This window comes from Symphalangus syndactylus, chromosome 2, assembly GCF_028878055.3.
Source record: "Symphalangus syndactylus isolate Jambi chromosome 2, NHGRI_mSymSyn1-v2.1_pri, whole genome shotgun sequence".
NCBI lineage: Eukaryota > Metazoa > Chordata > Mammalia > Primates > Hylobatidae > Symphalangus > Symphalangus syndactylus.
The window spans coordinates 13,090,952-13,111,273 of record NC_072424.2 but is presented as its reverse complement, the minus strand read 5'-3'; positions in this window follow the sequence as shown (position 1 = coordinate 13,111,273).

Below are 20,322 nucleotides of genomic sequence, written 5' to 3'. Positions count from 1 at the left end.
ACTGGGTGTGGGGTGTATGGAAAATATGCATTTTCTTCACAATTGTTCTGTAAATCTAAAAGTGTGCTACAATTAAAAGTTTATTTTTTTTAAAAAAAATTTCCTTGTCCCCAAAGGAACAATGGTCTTCTAAGGGTCTCATTGAACTAGAAGCTTTAGTGCTACGCCCCGGGAGCAGTGTTCTTAGCTGGGGAATTGCCCTATGGGCAGGAGTACCCCACTGCAAGGGATTTGCTTTCATTTCCTTCTTTTTGAAGATGCTTGGGAAATGTGGTGCCATAGTGTAGGCATCCCGTGCTCTGGATCCTCTGCTGCCCTTACTTTCCCTTTCCAGCCAACACAGGTCAGAGGACACGGGGCCTCCAGCCAGAGCTTGGGACCTGGCAGAACTGGCTTCATCAACATCTGTGCTGGTCATCTGTGCTATGGGAGCCACAAGGCTTTCTTTTCTTTTCTTCTTCTTTTTTTTTTTTTTAAATTGAGGTGGAGTCTCACTCTATCATCCAGGCTGGAGTGCAGTGGCGAGATATCGGCTCAACCTCTGCCTCCCAGGTTCTAGCGATTCTTCTGCCTCAGCCTTCCAAGTAGCTGGGATTACAGGTGCATGCCACAATGCCCGGCTCATTTTTTGTATTTTTAGTAGAGACGGGGTTTCACCATGTTGGCCAGGATGGTCTCGAACTCCAGATCTCATGATCTGCCCGCCTCGGCCTCCCAAAGTGCTGGGATTGAGCCATTGCGCCCGGCCATGGACTGGCTGTTTTCTAATCTTGCTGTATAACATTGTTCTGGGATTTCTTGATTAGTTCCATTATTGCCTGTTTCTCACTTTCCCACTCCTTTTTCCTTTTTGGTTTTAACACTTTTTGTGTGGCTGAAATTACATCCTTGATGCATTTGCTTTTGAGTTCTTGGTCATGAAGTCTTCGCCTAAGCCAGTATCTAGGAGGGTTTTTCCAATGTTATCTTCTAGAATTTTTCTGGTTTCAAGCCTTAGATTTAAGTCTTTGATCCATCTTGAGTTGATTTTTGTATAAGGTGAGAGATGAGGATCCAGTTTCATTCTTCTACATGTGACTAGCCATTTATCCCAGCACCATTTGTTGAATAGGGTGTCCTTTCCCCACTTTATGTTTTTGTTTGCTTTGTCAAAGATCAGTTAACTGTATTTGGCTTTATTTCTGGGTTATCTATTCTGTTCCATTGGTTTATATGCTCATTTTTATACCAGTACCATGATGTTTTGGTGACTAAGGCCTTATAGTATAGTTTGAAGTCGGGTAGTATAATGCCTCCAGATTTGTTCTTTTTGCTTAGTCTTGCTTTGGCTATGTGGGCTCTTTTTTGGTTCTATATGAATTTTAGGATTGTTTTTTCTAGTTCTGTGAAGAGTGCTGGTGGTATTTTGATGAGAATTGCATTGAATTTGTAGATTGCCTTTGACAGTACGGTCATTTTCACAGTAGATTGTCTTCAACACTATGGTCATTTTCACAGCATTGATTCCACCCGTTCATGAGCATGAGATGTGTTTCCATTTGTTTGTGTCGTCTATAATTTCTTACAACAGTATTTTGTAATTTTGCGTGTAGAGGCCTTTCACCTTCTTCCTTAAGTGTATTTCTAAGTATTTTATTTTTTTTTTTGCAGCTATTGTAAAAGGGGTTGAGTTCTTGTTTTGATTCTCAGCTTGGTCACTGTTGGTGTGTAGCAGAGCTACTGATTTGTGTACATTAATTCTGTATCCCGCAACTTTGCTGAAATCATTTACCAGTTCTAGGAGCTTTTTGGAACAAAGATAAATAGAAGAGACTTAATTAAACTAAAAAGCTTCTGCACAGCAAAAGAAATAATCATGAGGGTAAACAGACAACCCACAGAGTGGGAGAAAATCTTCACAATCTATACATGCAACAAAGAAGTAATTTGCAGAATCTACAAGGAACTCAAACAAATCAGTAAGAAAAAAACCCAAACAATCTCATCAAAAAGTGAGCTAAGGACATGAATACACAATTCTCAAAAGAAGATATATAAATGGCCAAAAAACATGTAAAAATGCTCAACATCACTCATGGTCAGGGAAATGCAAATCGAAACCACAGTGAGATACCACCTTACTCCTGCAAGAATGGCCATAATAATAATAATAATAAAAAAAAATAGATGTTGGCCTGGATGTAGTGAAAAGAGAACACTTCTACACTGCTGGTGGTAATGTAAACTTGTACAACCACTGTGGAGAACAGTGTGGAGATTCCTTAAAGAACTAAAAGTAGATCTACCATTTGATCCAGCAATCCCACTACTGGGTATCTACCCAGAGGAAAAGAAGTCATTATACGAAAAAGATACTTGCACACACATTTTTATAGCAGCACAATTTGCAATTGCAAAAATATAGAAACAGCCCAAATGCCCATCAATCAACAAGTGGATGAAGAAATAGTGAGATTATATATATATATATATATATATATAATATATATAAATATATAAACGTAAAAAATATTATATATATATATATAAAATGGAATACTCAGCCATAAAAAGGAATGAATTAATGGTATTTGCAGCAACCTGAATGGAATTGGAGACTATCATTCTAAGTGAAGTAACTCAGGAATGAAAAACCAAACGTCCTATGTTCTCACTCGTAAGTGGGAGCTAAGCTATGAGGATGCAAAGGCATAAGGATGATACAATGGTCTCTGGGGACTTGGAGGGAAGGGTGGGAGGGAGTGAGAGATAAAAGACTACAAATTGGATTCAATGTATACTGCTTAGGTGATGGGTTGACCAAAATCTCAGCTATCACCACTAAAGAACTTACTTATATAACCGAATACAACCTGTTCCCCAAAAACCTATAGAAATAAAAACAATTTTTAAAAAGAACTTATTTATGTAACCAAACACCACCTGTTACCCCAAAACCTATTAAAATTTTTAAAAAATTACATCCTTGAGTAACTTTCTCAAAAAGATGTATTAGAAATACATTCTGTTTGTCTTGTATTTGTGAAAATGAGTAAGTTCATCAAACTCTCCAATTATCCCTTTGGAGTGTGCTGTTTCCAGCCGAGACCCTGATCAATGCACTGGGTTCAAAATGATAAACCTGCAAGATTCTGAAGATCTTGCTTTGCTGACCTCTAGTATCCATTTGGTTATTGATAAGTCTGATGCCGATTCAGTTTCCTTCTAGGTAATTTCTTTCTCTCTGGAAGCCATTAGGATTTTTTTAATGAATTCTTGCTGCTATGAAATTTTATAAATATATGTTATATCAGTTAGGAATACCTTTTTAGCGTTAAGTTAAAAAAAAAAACACCACCAAAAATAATTAACAACGGCTTAAGCAATATTTGTAAGAAGTAGGTGGTCCCAGATTAGACGCATCACTTCAGTGGTATCATCAAGGGCTCAGGCCCTTTCTGTCTGTCCTGCCTTATGAAGGATGTGGAAGGAACAAAATCTTGTCATCCTTGGCTTGTTCCTCGTGGTTGAAAGACAGCTCCCACATCATATCCTTGCCCCAGTGCAGAGAATATCACTTCTCTTTATGAGGCTCAGAGTTCTGTTGTGAAAGAACAGCTCCTTATTACACATCTCTTGAACATTTCATTGGCCAGAACCTGGCTACATGTTGACTCCTAGACACTCATTGGTAGAAGAGAATGGAATTTATTAGTATTGGTTAAGATCAGTTATAGTTGATTCCCTGGGGCTGAGAGGGGTGTGCCATTCCTGATGTCATAGGATCTCTGCCTGCTGCCTAAGCTCCAAATGTGGAGAACTGCTACCAGGAAAAAAGAGAAATTCTTTTGGGGTAGTCTATGGAGAATATCCACTTGGTATGTCTAGCCGTGGTCTTTTTCACTATCATGCTTTTAATTTGAAGTCTCACTTCTTTTTGCTCTAGGAATTTTTTCCCTCATTATTTCTTTGGTAACTTCTTTCTGCTTTTTCTAGTCTCTCTTTCTAGAATATTTTAAAAGGAATATTGGATCTCTGGGATCAATCCTTTTTATTTATTAACTTTTCTCTTGAATATTCTATTTCTCTGCCCTTTTTTCTCTTTATTTCACAAGATTTTCTTGGCGCCATCTTCTATCCCTTGTCTTTTTATTCTATTTTTATTTCATTTATTATTTTATTTCAGATCTATTTTGGTTATATATCTATAATTCTTGTTCTTTTTAAAAAATCTTATCTTTTTCTTATTCTAAAGAAACACTATAATCTCAAATCTCTTGGAGGATATTAGAGGGTGTTTTAAAAAACTCCTTGTCTATTTCTTCAGTTATCTCTGTTTCTTGCAGAGTCATTTTTGCTGATGTTGTTGTTTATTTATCTTTCTCTTTCGTAGTGCAGATTCTCCTCTCACGTCTGGTATGTTTAAAGATAAGAAAATGCAAATGCCTACTTGGGGGCCTGAGGCACATTTAGGGCTTGTTGACCTGAAGGCTCAGCATTCACTGGGGTGCAGGGGACCGAGGGCCAGCTTCCAGGATGGGTTGGTCCCATGCACCAAGTGAGGAGGCCTCTGTTCTGGGCCAAGAGTGCTGTCACTAGCTGCCTTGGTTCACCCTGGAGTTTTACATAGATTTATTTAGAGAAGAACTCTAGGTTTTCCTCCTAGGTAATGATGCCTGGCTGACCACAGATCGGCCTGCACAGAAAGAGATGTGTGAGTGTGTATGGGCTGGACCATTCAGAATAGAGGCTTTCCAGAATAGAGGCTTTTAACAAATGCCCGACTTCTCACAACTGCCCACTGGAGATCTGCCGTTTTCAAGTCTGCAGACTCTGGGGACACTTCTGGGCAGACTGACCTCTTCTGTGCACACCTCCTGTCTAGGATCCACCTGCCTTTGCTCTGTTTCAGCAGCCAGGACTCCCCCATCACCTTTACATCATCTGGAAATGGGTTTAAATCACGTATTCCCTGATGGTTTCCTTTGGTTTTTTCTTTGGTGTGGGCTCCTACATTTAAAAAATCCCTTTTCCTTCACTTTTATTTTAATGGAGTCTCAGGAGAAAGGAGACAAATGCTAGGAAGCAGTCTGCAATCTTGACCTGGAGGGCTAATGTCGAGGTTTTCTTTTAAATTGATTCATTACTCTTTTTTAATTAAAAAAAATTTTTTTTTTGAGATAAGGTTGTGCTCTGTCACCCAGGCCGGAGTGCAGTGGCATGATCACGGCTCATTGCAGCTTCAGTCTCTTTGGCTCAAGAGCTCCTCCCACTTCAGCCTCCTGAGTAGCTGGGACTACAGGTCCATGCCTTCATTTGGCTGATTTTAAAAAGTTTTTCTGTGGAGATGGGAGTCTTACCACGTTGCCCAGTCCAGTCTCAAACTCCGGGGTTGAGGTGATCCTCCTGCTCTGGCCTCCCAAAGTGTTGGGATTACAGTTGTGAGCCACCACATCCAGCAAACCTTAATTTTTTATTGTAAAATACACCATAAACTTGATCATGTTAATCATTTTAAGTGTATAGTTTAATAGCATTAAGTGCATTCCCACTGTGTGCAACCAATCTCCAGAGCTCTTTTTATTTTACAAAACTTCAGCTCTATGCCTATTAATTGACAACTCCCTGCTCGCTGCTCCCCTCAGCCCCTGGCAACCATCATTCTACTTTCTATCTGTAGGAATTTACAACTTTTATGTACCTCATGTAAGTGAAACCATACGGCATTTGCCTTTTTGTGGCTGGCTTATTTGAGAGCATATGGTCCTAAGGTTCATATATGTCGCAGCATGGGTCAGAACGTCCTTCCTTTTAAAGGCTGAATAATATTCCATTGTGTGAATAAACCACATTTTGTTCATCCACTTATCCATGGAGGGAAGCTTGAGGTGCTTCCACCTTCTGGCTATCGTGGGTAATGCTGCTACGAATGTGGATGCCAGTATTTTTGAGTTTTAAAAGGCCTGTAACATAGGAGACCCCCAGCCACTAAACCCAAAGCAGATGTATTTGTACGTAAATTTCCCATCGCACTGGAATTAAGATGCTATAGTCACATTGTCATCCACAAAATACTCCCGTGTTTAGAGTTTTACTTGACACACTTCTTCTGGGTCCATTATTATAACCAATGAGGTAGTTAGAGTAGATAGCATTATTTTTGCATCGCAGTGAAAAACTTCGAGCTACAAAGAGGTTAAGTGACTTGCCTAAGCTAATAAGTAGAACAACTAAAAGTACTGAATAATTTTATCTGCCTGAAAGACATTGCGGAACGCGTTTGTTTACATCAACTCTATTGTGAGCTGACTATGGAGACGGCCACAGAATGATGATCTCTAATCTAGTAAATTTAATGCAACTTCTCCTAACAGATAAGCCAGGTTGACATGGTAAATTTTATGTGAAAAAGAGAAATCTGTCTGAAGCTTTGCCAGCCAAGATAAGACAGAATAGCAGATAGGATTTAACTATTAAAATTACAGAGATTTGTTCCTCTTTATTTTTCATGGAGGGAATCGAGGTAAATGTTCTTGGGTTGTTGGCAGTATTTCTTCCATTCGTATATTCCTTCTAAACATGAACATTATGTTGTTTATTCATCTGTTAATGACAGCTGATTATCAAACCATAAATATACATGTTGGGTCTAATGGTTTGTGAATGTTAAGCATCAGACAGTAATATCGTGGGTATTTAGAGAAGAACACTACAGCTACATCCCAATCACTATCTAGCTTGTCAGTTTCCTGTAGAATTATCTGATTCTTTGTGCTGTCAGCTGAATCATGTGTTAGGCAGAAAGCAGATTTTTTTCCCATTATTGCTATTTTTTCCTCCTCATCAGTAAACAGATTTTTTTTAAAAAAGAAAGAAAGAAAGAAAGAAACACAATTCTCTGGTGTAATCGAGGCTCCAGATATCACCTTTTCTCTATTACTTGTGGAAAACAGCAAATCTGATTACTTGAGGCTTTTCGTTTTCAGATCATTACAGGAACATCAGCAAATACATATTCACTCAGTATTTCCGTACCATATATTGGAGAAAGTAACAGATATGAAGATGCTAAAGTTCAAATTAAAGGGCTTTCATCCTGCTGCCCTAAAGTCCCTTGGTACTTATTTAAAATGTTTTAAAAAATCTGGCCACTAGTGGTTTGCTCTCTGCACAGCAAGATGCATGTATTTATTTCCTAAGCAATGAGGCAGAGAAGCCTGGTGTTCAGGCTTTGACAGCATGCTAATGTGTGCTGGGGAAAGACACACCGGTCCCCACGGTGCAACGAGGAGCCTCTGAGAACTTTTCTTAAAAGGTCTTCATTCTTCCACTCACCCAGCAAACAGTGGTTAAGCATTTACTAGTGCAGGTGTGCACTCAGCCTTGGGCAAATAGGAAGTTTCTGCTTCGTGGTTCTCAAAGCCAGAGGAATGGGGGCGACACGGCAGAGCAGAAAGGGCATGGTCAGAATCCCAGCCCACTTACCTGCAAAGGGCATGGCCTTAACCTCCCCAAGCCTTCCCCTGGGGCAGGGATCGTAATACCCACCCCAAAGAGTGGGGAGGATGAACTGATTGGCCTATAGCTGGTGCACGGCACAGAGCTGCAGCCTTCTGGGACACTCCTGGCTTATTTCCATTTCTTTCACTGCCCTTCACTTGTTCCAACCCGGTTTCCATTCCAGACACTCCACCAGCAGCGCTTTCTTATCCTCCTCCATTCTTGGCGCTGCGTTAGACCCTACCACCTTCAAACTCTTGCCTTCCCTCTGCACCCTCACCGCCCTGCTGTCTCTCTCTCTCTCTCTCTCTCTCTTATCTCTTCTTCTCTGGAGACTTTGTTTTCTTTCCTTCTCTCTCTCTTCTCTCCTGAATAGTGGATTTTCACGAAGTCTCTGCTCATTCATCTCTTTGTAATATTGCTCCTTTAACACAAACCATATTTTCAAGTCCTTCTTATTCTTTAGACAGCACTAATGTCATATTTCTGGCTTCAGCTATCATCCTTACTCTGATGACGCCAAAATTTCTATCTCTGTATTTTCATAGCCAAACTTCTAGCTTCAATTTTCAACCAAATACCCAACCTGTGTGTTCACTTTCAACTCGAAATCTCTAAAGCTGTACATAACATCTTTGCCCCAAATGAACTCCCCTATTAGATTTTTCATTTTTTTACTCTCTGTCAGTAGCACTATTTTCTCAATTATCCACAAAGGAAATATTAGAGTCAAATTTATTTATTTTTCTTTTCTTTAGCTGCTTTATCATTTACTAAAACTATTTTTCTTTTTAGGAAATTAATTAATTAATTTTGTTTGTTTGTTTTTAGAGACAGAATCTTACTATATTGCCCAGGCTGTAGTGCAGTAGCTAGTCACAGGCCAGATCAGAGTGCATAGTGCACTGCGGCCTCCAACTCCTGGCCTCAAGTGATCCTCCCACCTCAGCCTCCCAAGTAGCTAGAACTACAGATGTGCACCACAGCACCCAGATAAAACCATGTTTCCTCTTTCAAAACATTTATGAGCAGAAAAGCATTAGATTAAGTCACAAAAGACAACAAAAAATTTTTTTAAGCTCCTTAAAGAAATAGAAGAGCTGGGTGCAGTGGCTCACACCTAGCACTTTGGGAGGCCGAGGTGGTTGGATCACCTGAGGTCAGGAGTTCGAGACCAGCCTGGCCAACATGGTGAAACCCTGTCTCTAGTGAAAACAAAAATTAGCCGGGTGTGGTGGTGGGCACCTGTAATCCCAGCTACTTGGGAGGCTCAGGCAGGAAGAATTGCTTGAACCTAGGAGGTGGAGGCTGCAGTGAGCCGAGATCATGCCACTGCACTCCAGCCTGGGTGATAGAGCGAGAGTCTGTCTCAAAAAAAAAAAAAAAAAAAATAGAAGAAACCTATAAATATATAAAGTGGCATATACAGTATGGTCCCAACTTTGTTGTAGTCGTATTGTTTGTTTGTATCTCTATTTCTCATCTACCAATATCGTCTATCTACATATGTGCATAAGATAGACTGAGTGTTCAGAAAATGTCTCTCACTAATGGAATTATAAATGAATTTTACTTTCTTTTTTATGCTCCTTTTTCCTTTTTTTCTGGACTTTTGATACCTAGGATAGGGTTCATTTTAAGTCTTGGTTTATGACACACACTCAGCATTGGTTCCTTTATCCCCCCTTTTGTTTACTTATTTGTATGTTTATTGATGACTGCAGTGGGCATCATGCCCACCCTCCAACCCAAGCCCTGGAACAATGACACTGGCTTACATTTCCAGCACGCTCCCCTTCATTTCCTAGGTCCTAGCAAGGTCTAAGGTATTACACTGATTGACACCTCCTGTCCATGAGTTAGTATGTCAGGCTTCTTATGCTGATTGATTGAACATAAAATAGTATTTCAGCGGGGCACAATGGCTCATGCCTGTAATCCCAGGACTTTGGGAGGCCGAGGTGGGTGGATCACTTGAGGTCAGGAGTTTGAGACCAGCCTGGCCAACATGGCGAAACCCCGTCTCTACAAAAAATACAAAAATTAGCTGGGTGTGGTGGTGGGCGCCTGGAATCCCAGCTACCTGGGAGGCTGAGGCAGGAGAATCGCTTGAGTCCAGAAGGCGGAGGTTGCAGTGAGCCGAGATTGCACCACTGCACTCCAGCCTGGGTGACAGAGTGAGACCCTGTCTCAAAAAAAAAAAAAAAAAAAAGGGCATTTCATTGTGGTCTTGATTTGCATTTCTTTAGTACTAACAAAATTGAACATCTCTTTTTATATGTACAGGGTATGTCTTTTTCCTCGTCTGTGAACTTATAGGCTTATGTCTTTTTCATCTTTCATCTAGGTTGTTTGCTTTTATCATATTGATTTGTAGAAATAAGACAAAAATGCCCACTAACACCACTGATATTCAACATTGTCCTGGTGGTCCTAGTCAAAAAATAAAAAAGACATGAAAAATAAATAAAAGACATTGCAATCTGAAAGGAAGAAATATATGATTGTCATCATTTGCAGATAAAATTACTAAGTATAGAGGAAACCCCAAATAAGCTACAAATTGTTAGAATTAAAGGAGCCTTTAGCAAGGTGGCTGGATATGAAATCAATAGATGAATGTCAGTGGCATTTCTATACGCCAGCAATAAATAGTTAAAAACTGTAATATTAGGAAGATCATTTATAATAGTAAAAAGATACTACACAATACCTATAATTAAACCTTAAAAAGATATGCAAGTCCAAAACTTAAAAGTATCAAATTCTTCACAACACACTGAGGAGACCTAGATAAATAATTTTCATGCTCAAACTCATCATTACAGTAATATAAAATAAAACAACCATGTGATACCAATTTTAACTTATGCAATTAAAAAAGATTGATAGCACCATATTATTCAGTGTTCTGCAGAAAAACAGAACCAATGGGATATATATATATATATAAATATAAATATATATAAATATATAGAAAGTGATTTATAATGAGGGATTGGTTCACAGACTGGGAAGTGCCATGGTTTGCTGTCTGCAAGCTGGAGGCCCAGGGAAGCTGGTGGTGTTGTATCAGCCCAAGCCTTAAAGGCTGAGAACTCGGGGAGCCAATGGTCTGAATCTGAAGGCCTGAGAACCAGGAACACGGATGTCTAAGGGCAGGAGAAGATGGATGTTCCAGCTGTAGTAGAGATAGAAAATTTACCCTTTCTCTGCCTTTTCATTCTATTCAGGCCTTCAATGAGTTGGGTGATGCCCTCCCATTTGATGAGAGGGGGTCTTCTTTATTCAGTCCACTGATTCACATGCTAATCTCATCTGGAAACACCCTCACAGATGCACCCAGAAATAGTGTTTTACCAGCTATCTGGGCATTCCTTAGCCCTGTTGAGTTGACACATAAAATTAGCCATCACAAACACTAAGTAGTGGGAAAGATATAGTGTAACAGGCAGTATCACACATTTTAGGTGTGAGTTCAAATTGGCACAGCTTTTTTGGAGAGAGATCTGGCAGCACTAATACAATTTTTAAATGTTTATACCCTTGGACACAGCAATTTTACTTTTGAAAATTTCCCTTTAGACACATATGCATAAGAGTACAAAGACTTTTGTACAACAATTTTCGTCACATTGTAATTTGAAACACTCCGTCTACCAGTAGATGACTAGCTAAATAAGTTGCTATAGATGTGATATACAATGAAATACAGTATCAATCACTCATATGAAATGAGATAAAGTACACATGCTGAGATGAAAATATACCAAAGGCATTTGATTAAGGAAAGATGAGTGTCGGTATCCCTGGATGCAGAGACTGAGGCAAGGATTTGGATGCAGGTAGTTTATTTGGGAAGAATCCCAGCAATCAGGTGTGAGGAAGTAACAAGAATGAGGGGAGGAGCAAAGGGAGTATGATCTTCACATAGTGTGGCAAGGGGTTTGCTTCAGTTGGGACCTCCTGAGAAGTGTAAGGAAGGGTTCCAGCATTGTCCCTTGTCCCCTGATTGAAGGACAGGAGACAGAAGGTGAAAAGATGGACAGCCTGTGCAATGGGAGTTGTAGCTCACACAGAACTGCCCACTCCACTTGTGGCTGAAATCAGAGGCAGTCCAGGGAATGTGACGTGTGGCATTAGAGGAGTTTGCTACAGACCGATTCAATTTAGGTAGAAGAGGATGTCTGCATACATCCCTAGAGGTATGTATGAAAAGTCGTCTTTTTCTTTTTTTCCTTTTTTTGAGATGGAGTTTCACTCTGTTGCCCAGGTTAGAGTGCAGTGGCACGATCTTGGCTCAGTGCAACCTCCATCTCCCGGTTTAAAGTGATTCTCCTGCCTCAGCCTCCCGAGTAGCTGGGATTACAGGCACCCGCCACCACAGCCACCAAGCCTGGCTAATTTTTGTATTTTTAGTAGAGACAGGGGTTCAACATGTTGGCCAGGCTGGTCTTGAACTCCTGACCTCGTGATCCACCTGCCTCGGCCTCCCAAAGTGCTGGGATTACAGGTGCGAGCCACCGCGCCCAGCCGAGAAGCCCTCTTAAGCTGTGACCGGATGAACTGCTGCCCTCCATTCCCTCCATCAAGGAAACATAATGATGCCTGCATAGAAAGCTTAGGATAAGTAGGTTACTCTTTGTCTTCTCAAACATTAGGGAGCCTCAGAATCACCTGTAGGGCTTGTTAGAACACGAATTGCTGGTCTCTGCTTCCAGGTGTTCTGATTCAATTGGTCTGGAGCAGGCTGGAGAATTTGCATTTCTAATAAGTTGTCAGGTGATGCTAATGCTGCTGGTCTAGAGATCATGTACTGAGAACCACTTGTCTAGAACATCTGTGTATTTTTCCCAGCCATTGCCCAGAGCCTGCCGTGTTAGTTCCCAAACCTGTTCATGTCATCTTCACTTGTTATTATAGTCAGGTAATTTAATTAAATATTGCATGAGCTAATGAGATACAAGTAGACAAAGAATTGTGTCTATACAATACGAGTTGAATGTTACTGAAAAGACTCAATATAGATGAGTCATTGAAAACTTGCAAAATGTCACAAAAATTCAAAATTGAAAATTTATAAGAATCTAGAAGATTATTCACAGATTACTCATAAATATCTTTAGTTCTTGCTCCATATGAAGTACCTGCAATAAGGAATGAATGCCAATATATTATGGTGTGATCCATGTAAAAAATACACCTGAAATGCCCTCGAGTATCAAAGAAGAGACGTTATACCCATATTAGATTACTGTCAAATACATATACATTTATTTGTTTTAATTTAACAAGAAAGTTTAAGGTGTTTATGATTTTTTTTCTGATTTCCTGCTTAGTTGACTATTTTGATCAACTAACCTGTCCTTATCTAATTGAATGAGAACTTCCATGGCCTCCAATTTTGAACCTTTCTGTTCTAAAGCAGGTTTCTCCCCAGGCACGAAGCTGAAAACTAGGAATTCCAATGAGGATCCTTCAATGTCCCAAATAGTATCTTATTATTTTAAAAAATGTCAATTCTATGTTTTCTACATTTTTCAGAATTGCTGCCTATCTACCTGGGTCATTACTCTGCTCACAAGTACACATTGAATAAAATCGAAATCCTCGGCATTCAGGGCTGTCTCTGAAATGATTGACATCTGTCACTTGCTCCCCCTAATTTTTCACCTCTCTTCATTTACCCTGTACCACACATAAAATATCATTTCTTGACTATGCATTTGTGTTTTTTTTTCATGAGTTCTTTCCTCTCCTCCTCTGTCTAGAGAACTCCTATTTATCCTTCAAAACCCAGCCCAAATGTCTCATCTCTGAGAAGCCTTCCCAACTCCCTCTTTTGTTCTAATAGCTCTTTGTTGTACATGGTCCTTGATACTACTTGTCAGAATGCTTTGGAGTTTTTTGCTTTGGTTTCAGTGGAAGCTGTAGCATCTTAGCTTTCAATATCTAGGACATTTGTAATATTTTCCCATCTTACTTTATCACTTTACCTGAACTGTGCTCCAGTCCTGACAGTCTAGTCCTGAGTAGAGGCTCAGGAATATTTGTTGAGAAATATTAATGAGTAAACGAATAAATAAATGGACTCTCATTACATCTGACGTATTTGATATTTCTTATTCAAGCATCTGTAGACATAAAAACCCACCATAATTTAAATGACAACTTAAGTATAATATATGTTGACTTGAATCACTCATATCACTCACTCTTATCACTCACTCTTTTAGTGCTTAGCAATTTCTTCTTGTATCCATAAATAAAGTCCATTCCTGTTTTAAAGCCTGTTTGAAAAAAAACAGAGTGAAACTCAAATTGTTGAGAAGATAAGTAGCTTTATTAAATATGATAGCTTCAGCATTTTACAGATTCACCAGCGAAACTTCTCAACTGAGAGAGTGTGATGCTGCCCAGGTTCTTTGGCTATAAAGTAGGGGCAATAACAGCTCTGACACCTCAGGGCCATGGTATTTGGTGAGATAGTTTATGTAAGGTGTCTGAATGCAGCATGGACCCAACACATACCAGTGGATTTAACTGACTAATTTTTGTTAAACTGAGCACAAAAACAGAGACCAAATAGCAGCAGAGGTTGGAGCTAACCATGTGCAATCCCCTAAGACCCAGCGATTCCACTTCTGACTGTACATCCAATAGAAAAGCTCACAAAGATGCATCTGAAGACCTGCCAAGGATGTTGATAGCTTCAGTACATGTAATAGTCCCAAACTAGAAACAATCCAAATAGCAGCATTAAAATGAAGAAACACATTGTATTACATTCACACAATGGAACTCCATACAGCAATAAAAACAAATGAAGGACTCAGTGTGGAACAACACGGATGAATCTCATAAGCACAACACAAAAGAAAGGAGTCATATGCAAAAGAGTACATATATCTTTAATTGATATAAATCTTAACAACAAGTGAACTAATCTGCTGATAGAAATTGTGAGTGGGAACAGAGACTGGGAGAGAGTCTGAGAGGCCTTCTCGGATGCTGCAATATTCTAGATCTTGAGCTAGGGATGGTTATCTGGAGGTCCTCAGTTTTTAAAACTTCATAAGGCTATTTATGAACGGTGTGCCTTTCTTTATGGATGTCACATTTCAATAAAAAGCTTAATTAAAATGAGAAAAGACAAGCAGGTTGAATGTTTGGCAAGAGGGACTAGCAAATGTAAAGGCAAGGAATTCCTGGTGTTTGAACATATAGCAGAGATGTAGAGAAGCAATAAGGAGGATGCTTCAAGAACAGATTCTTAAGTCAATGTGTATCTAAGGATAAAAAACAAAGCCTGTGATAGTAATGGCTTCTTTTCTTTTCTGGATTACATGACAAAAATGCTTGTCATCTGATGAGATAAAAGGATAGCCATCTGGAAAAGTAAATAGTCTAAACTTTACACTGTACATTAGGACAAATTCTAAATGAATCAAAGATGTATATGTAAAATAGAAAACCATTAATGTATTAGAAGATGAATGGGAGAGTTACTTTTTAATCTTGGAATAGAGAAGGCCTTTCTGACTATGACACAAAAGCAAGAACCCATAAAAAATGGATAAATTCACTACACAATTATAAAAGCCTTCTGTTTGGTGAAACAACCACAACCACATCACACAAAAAAAGCAAAAAAGAAAACATAAAAAGCAAAGCCAAAAGAAAAATGAAAACAGGACAGGTAAATTGTAATTTAATCATGGTAAGAGGACTAAACTTCTGTCTTAGTCCCTATAATGGAATACCAAAGACTGTGTACTTTATAATAGAAATTTATTTTGCTCATAGTTCTCAAGGTTGGGAAGTCCAGGATCAAGGAGCTGCATCTGATGAGGGCCTTCTTGCTGTGTCATAACATGGCAGAAATCATCATGTAGTGAAAGAATGTGCAGGAGAGGGTAAGAGAAGGCTGAACTTGCTTTTATAACAAATTCACTCTTGAGATAATGAACTCACTCCCATGATAATGGCATTACTCCATTTATGAGGGCAGAGCCCCCTCATGACCTAATTACCTCTTAAAAGTCACCCTCTCAACATTGTTACATTAGGGATTAGGTTTCTAACACATGAACTTGGGAGGACACATTCAAACCATAGCACCTTATGTTAAGAGCTTCTAGGAACAGATAAGAAAAAAAAAACAAAAAAAGATAGGAAAACAGATAAAGCTTATGAACAGATAGTTTACAGAAAAAGAAATACAAGTTGCTCTTAAACATATGAAAAAATGCTTAACCTCATTCACAATATGAGAAATGCAAATAAAAACAGACTTTATTTTTCAACTAATTGATTGGAAGAGAAACATGCTTGATAACACTCTTTTGGTGGGCCTCTGGGAAACAGGCATGTTTATATATTGCTGTTGGGTGTGCACATTGGAGCAACCCTTCTGGAGGCTATTTGAAAACATCTATCAAAATTAGAAAAGTATATCCCTTTGGCCTTGAATTCTAGTTCTGAGATTTGTCTTACAGATCTACTGGTCCACCTGCAATACCAGGTTATTCACTTCAGCATGGTAATCACAAGAGTAGAGACAATCCAAGACCATCAACAGATGGCTAGTTAAGCAGATGAGGCATCCATACAATGGGATACCATGTTAAAAGAAAGAAGCTCTCTATTAAGGACAATGGAATTCCATGTATAAAGGAGGAAAACCTCTAAATAAGAAAAGATCTGTAAGATACACAATCATGCAGAACAAGGCAAAGGAGAAGAGTGCATATAACATGTGAAGGTATGTGTGGGGATAACCAAATAATCTATATGAATAGTTGCTTGATCTGCATAAAGAAGCCTAGAAGAATACATTAAGAATATCAAAACAGAGTTACCTGTGTGTGGAAATGGAGATGGGTGGAAATTGAGAGAGGAAGGGATGGCTGGGAAGAAGACTTTTTCCTGGTTACCTTTTCATGCTAAAAAATGTTGATCTTTGTGAATATATTAGCTATTCAAATAATTTAAAACACATCTTAGCTTGTGCTGGGTCTAGTTCTAATTAGAATGCCCTGGCTTCTTCTTAAGCTAGTGATTTGGCAAGGTAGAGTAGAGAGAATTTCTGTTTTGGGGGTTTTCAGTCTTTTCATTAGTAAAAGAGCAAATGGAAGTTATGTACGAATCCAAGATTTGTGCTTTCTTTCAATGGCTTTTAGTGAAATAAAAGGATTGAAATAGGTTGCCTAACATATTTAGAGTCTCATCTTAGAGGACAGGGTTTTGTAAGGCTAGAACTTGGCAAGTGGGCACAACCAATGGGAAGCAGTTCTGGGTTCCCCATTTGTAGCTTCACAGGCAGAGACAAGAGCTGACAAATCAGAGGGAGCTAGCTGAGGGTTTGGCAAAAAACAATTTAGCAAGCTCCAATTTTACCCAACTACCTGGATATTTCAAATAAAAGTAGCTTTTAGGTAAAAATGATTCTGGACAATTAATGTGATTCCTTATTTTATGTTGTCTGACTCAACAGAGAAGGATGATTCATAATCCATGGCCCAGCCCGTGTCCAAATCCCATCGACCCTCTCATGGGGGCACGAGCTGTGTGGTGTTTATTCATTCAACATGCAGTTTCTGAGTGAAGAACTGAATAAAAGCAGCAGATCACCTCTATAATTCCAGCACTTTTGGGAGGCTGAAGCAGGAGGATCGCTCGAGCCCAGGAGTTCAAGACCAACCTGGGCAACACAGTGAGACCCCCTACTCTACAAAAAAAATTTTTTAAAAAATTAGCTGGACGAAGCCGGGCGCAGTGGCTCACGCCTGTAATCCCAGCACTTTGAGAGGCCGAGGCGGGCGGATCACAAGGTTGGGAGATCAAGACCATCCTGGCTAACACGGTGAAACCCCGTCTCTACTAAAAATACAAAAAAAAAAAAATTAGCCGGGTGTAGTGGTGGGCACCTGTAGTCCCAGCTACTTGGGAGGCTGAGGCAGGAGAATGGCATGAACCCGGGAGGTGGAGCTTGCAGTGAGCCGAGATTGCGCCACTGCACTCCAGCCTGGGCGACAGTGTGAGACTCCATCTTGAAAAATAAATAAACAAATAAAATTAGCTGGACATGGTGGTGTGTGCCTGTGGTCTCAGCTACAGGGGAGGCTGAGGTGGGAGGATCGCTTGAGACCAGGAGGTTGAGGCTGCAGCAAGCCAAGATTATGCCACTGCACTCTAGCCTGGGCGACAGAGTGAGAACCTGTCTCAAAAAAAAAAGGAAAGGAAGCAATTCTCTGTGTCTCTATCATTTGGCCAGACCTCGAAGCATACAGCCAGCAGGGTGAAAAGGAAATTAACATGCGAGGTGCACAGATGCGTGGCTGGTGGACCCAGGGTGGTGAGTGGCTCTCCATTAATTAAAGAGAACGTGAGGTGAAGTCGTTGTCTACAAGTTACAGACTTTGAGAAATTGTCTCAATAAAGGAGAACTTCATTTGGCCTTCGGTGAGAGCCAATCAATAAATTAGTTGGCTGAGGGTAGAGACATGCGGGGAGAACCAGGATCTATGTAAAACCAGGGGGGCAGTGAAGAGTCAAAAGGGCAGGCAGCGAAGCAAAGGTAAAAAAAATTAATAAAATAAAAAGCTGCTCCAGCCCCAGCTTGCATTCCCTGTGATGCATAAACCAGGTGATCTTCGTTAGCCTTGGGAGAGGCAGAGAAGGTGAGAAGTGGGGGCCGATTGTCACAGGACTGTGGCCATCTATTTCCCCCGTGACCATCTCCATTAGGACAGGATAGAGGTGAGATCAATCAGAAAGCCACCTTCACAGGGAAGACATCCTGGCCCCGTGTAAATGCGCTGTGAGCTGCTGTTAGTGACTCTAATGTGGTTCTGAGAGGCGTCCTCGCCCAGCCCCAAAGCTGCAGACTCAGGCAGGGCCCGGGGTGCTGAGCTGAGGGGCGTTCCATCACCTGGACAGGGAAGGCAGACGGCCCTGGGCTCCCAGCTGGCCTTGTAAAACTTGAGTCATGGTGACAGAATTCCTTCCATCATCGTTTATGCTGCACCTTCCTGGCTGCGTTACTGTTATTTAGCATCCTGCCGTCATCCATAAAGCACCTTGCTGCCATTTGTTCTTTATTTCTCACTCTCCTGAGGTTTGCTGTTCTCATTCCCTGTCTGGAGCAGAGAGGTGGGGGGTGGGGATAGAGAGAAAGAGGAGAGAGACAGAGAGAGAGAGAGAGAGATTAAAGAACTCTGTTCCAGGTTGCCACCTGCCTGCCCCTCGGCCCCCAGGGCCTGGCCTCCCCTCTGAAGGCCCTGCCCACCCTTGGTGGTGGCACCTGCCAGGTGAGTGTGGCAGGGCTGGAAATATGAGGCCTGGCATCTGGCCCTCTGCCCTGCTGTTCTGCTTTATAACCATGGGCAAATCTTTCTGTCTTTTCTGTGTAGCCTGAGCTATAAAATGGACAAATGATGGTGGTCCCCTTTTCTTCCTCGCAGTGATGCCATGCCGGATCTTAAGTTTTTCCCTAATGTAATAAATCTCAGAGACCAAATAGGATCATCAAAAAGAAAACCCACTGAGTTCCCAAGAAAGGCATGGCTCTTCACGCCCCTGTTCATGTGTGTTCTTGCCATGAAAGGCCGTCATCTGTGCAGGCATCCCCATGGCTCTCCCGTCCACCTCCTGAGTTCATCGCATATCAGGTCCTTCCTTTGCTAGAAACCCTCGATGGCCTGTATCTCATGCAGAGTCAAAGCCAATCTTCCGAATGGCCTGGGCACTCCACGGTGGCCCCTGCCCTTAACTGACAGCCTGGCTCCTCTCCCCTCCTCCCTGCTCTGCCCAGCCATGCCAGCCACCTTGCTGCCCTCGTGCACACAGCTGGGCCACACCCACGATACCTGGCACTTTCTGTTTCCCAAAGCTATCCTTTCTGACTCTTTCCTTTAATGTCACCTTCTCAGGAAAGGCATCCCTGACCAGGCTGGGAACCCCCCAGGGTGGGGACTTTGCTGCTTTGTTTCCTGCTGTATTTACAGTACCTTTCTCAGTGCTGAGACAATAAACATTTGCTGAATAAATAAGTTATATCTCCCTTTTAGCAAGCAATTAATAATAGTAATACACTTGGTATGACAGTTTCCAAAGCACTTCGAATGCAAATCCCACAACATTCATATATTGCAGGCACATTTGCCAGTCACAAACTTAGATATGTAAAGATGGTCACTTTATGTACCCTGGGAGTTAACTTGTTTCCAGACCCCCAATTCCACCCATCTTGCCAATACAAGGAAACTGAGTAAACCCAGGCTGATTCCAGGTATGATTCCCCAGCTGGTCTACCTTGGCTTGTGTTGGCTGGACTGGGCAGAGAATGAACCTTGCCCTATAGCAGCTTTTGGGGATGTTTGGCCTGGGAAGGACGATGCCTGGCTCACAGCCCACCCACAGCCCTGCTGTGTGCACCAGCCAGTGACACCCAGCTGTATTAGTCCATTTTAATGCTGCTGATGAAGACATACCCAAGACTGGGCAATTTGCAAAAGAAAGAGGTTTAATTGGACTTACAGTTCCATATGGCTGGGGAAGCCTCGCAATCATGGTGGGAGGCAAGGAGGAGCAAGTCAATGTCTTAATTGGATGGCAGCAGGCAAACAGTGAGTTTGTGTAGGGAAACTCCTGTTTTTAAAACCATCAGATTGCATGATGCCCATTCACTATCATGAAAACAGCGCAGGAAGGGCCTGCTCCCATAATTCAATCACTTCCCACCAGGTGCCTTTCATAACACATGTGAATTCAAGATGAGATTTGGGTGGGGACACAGCCAAACCATATCATTTCACTCCTGGCCCCTTCCAAATCTCATGT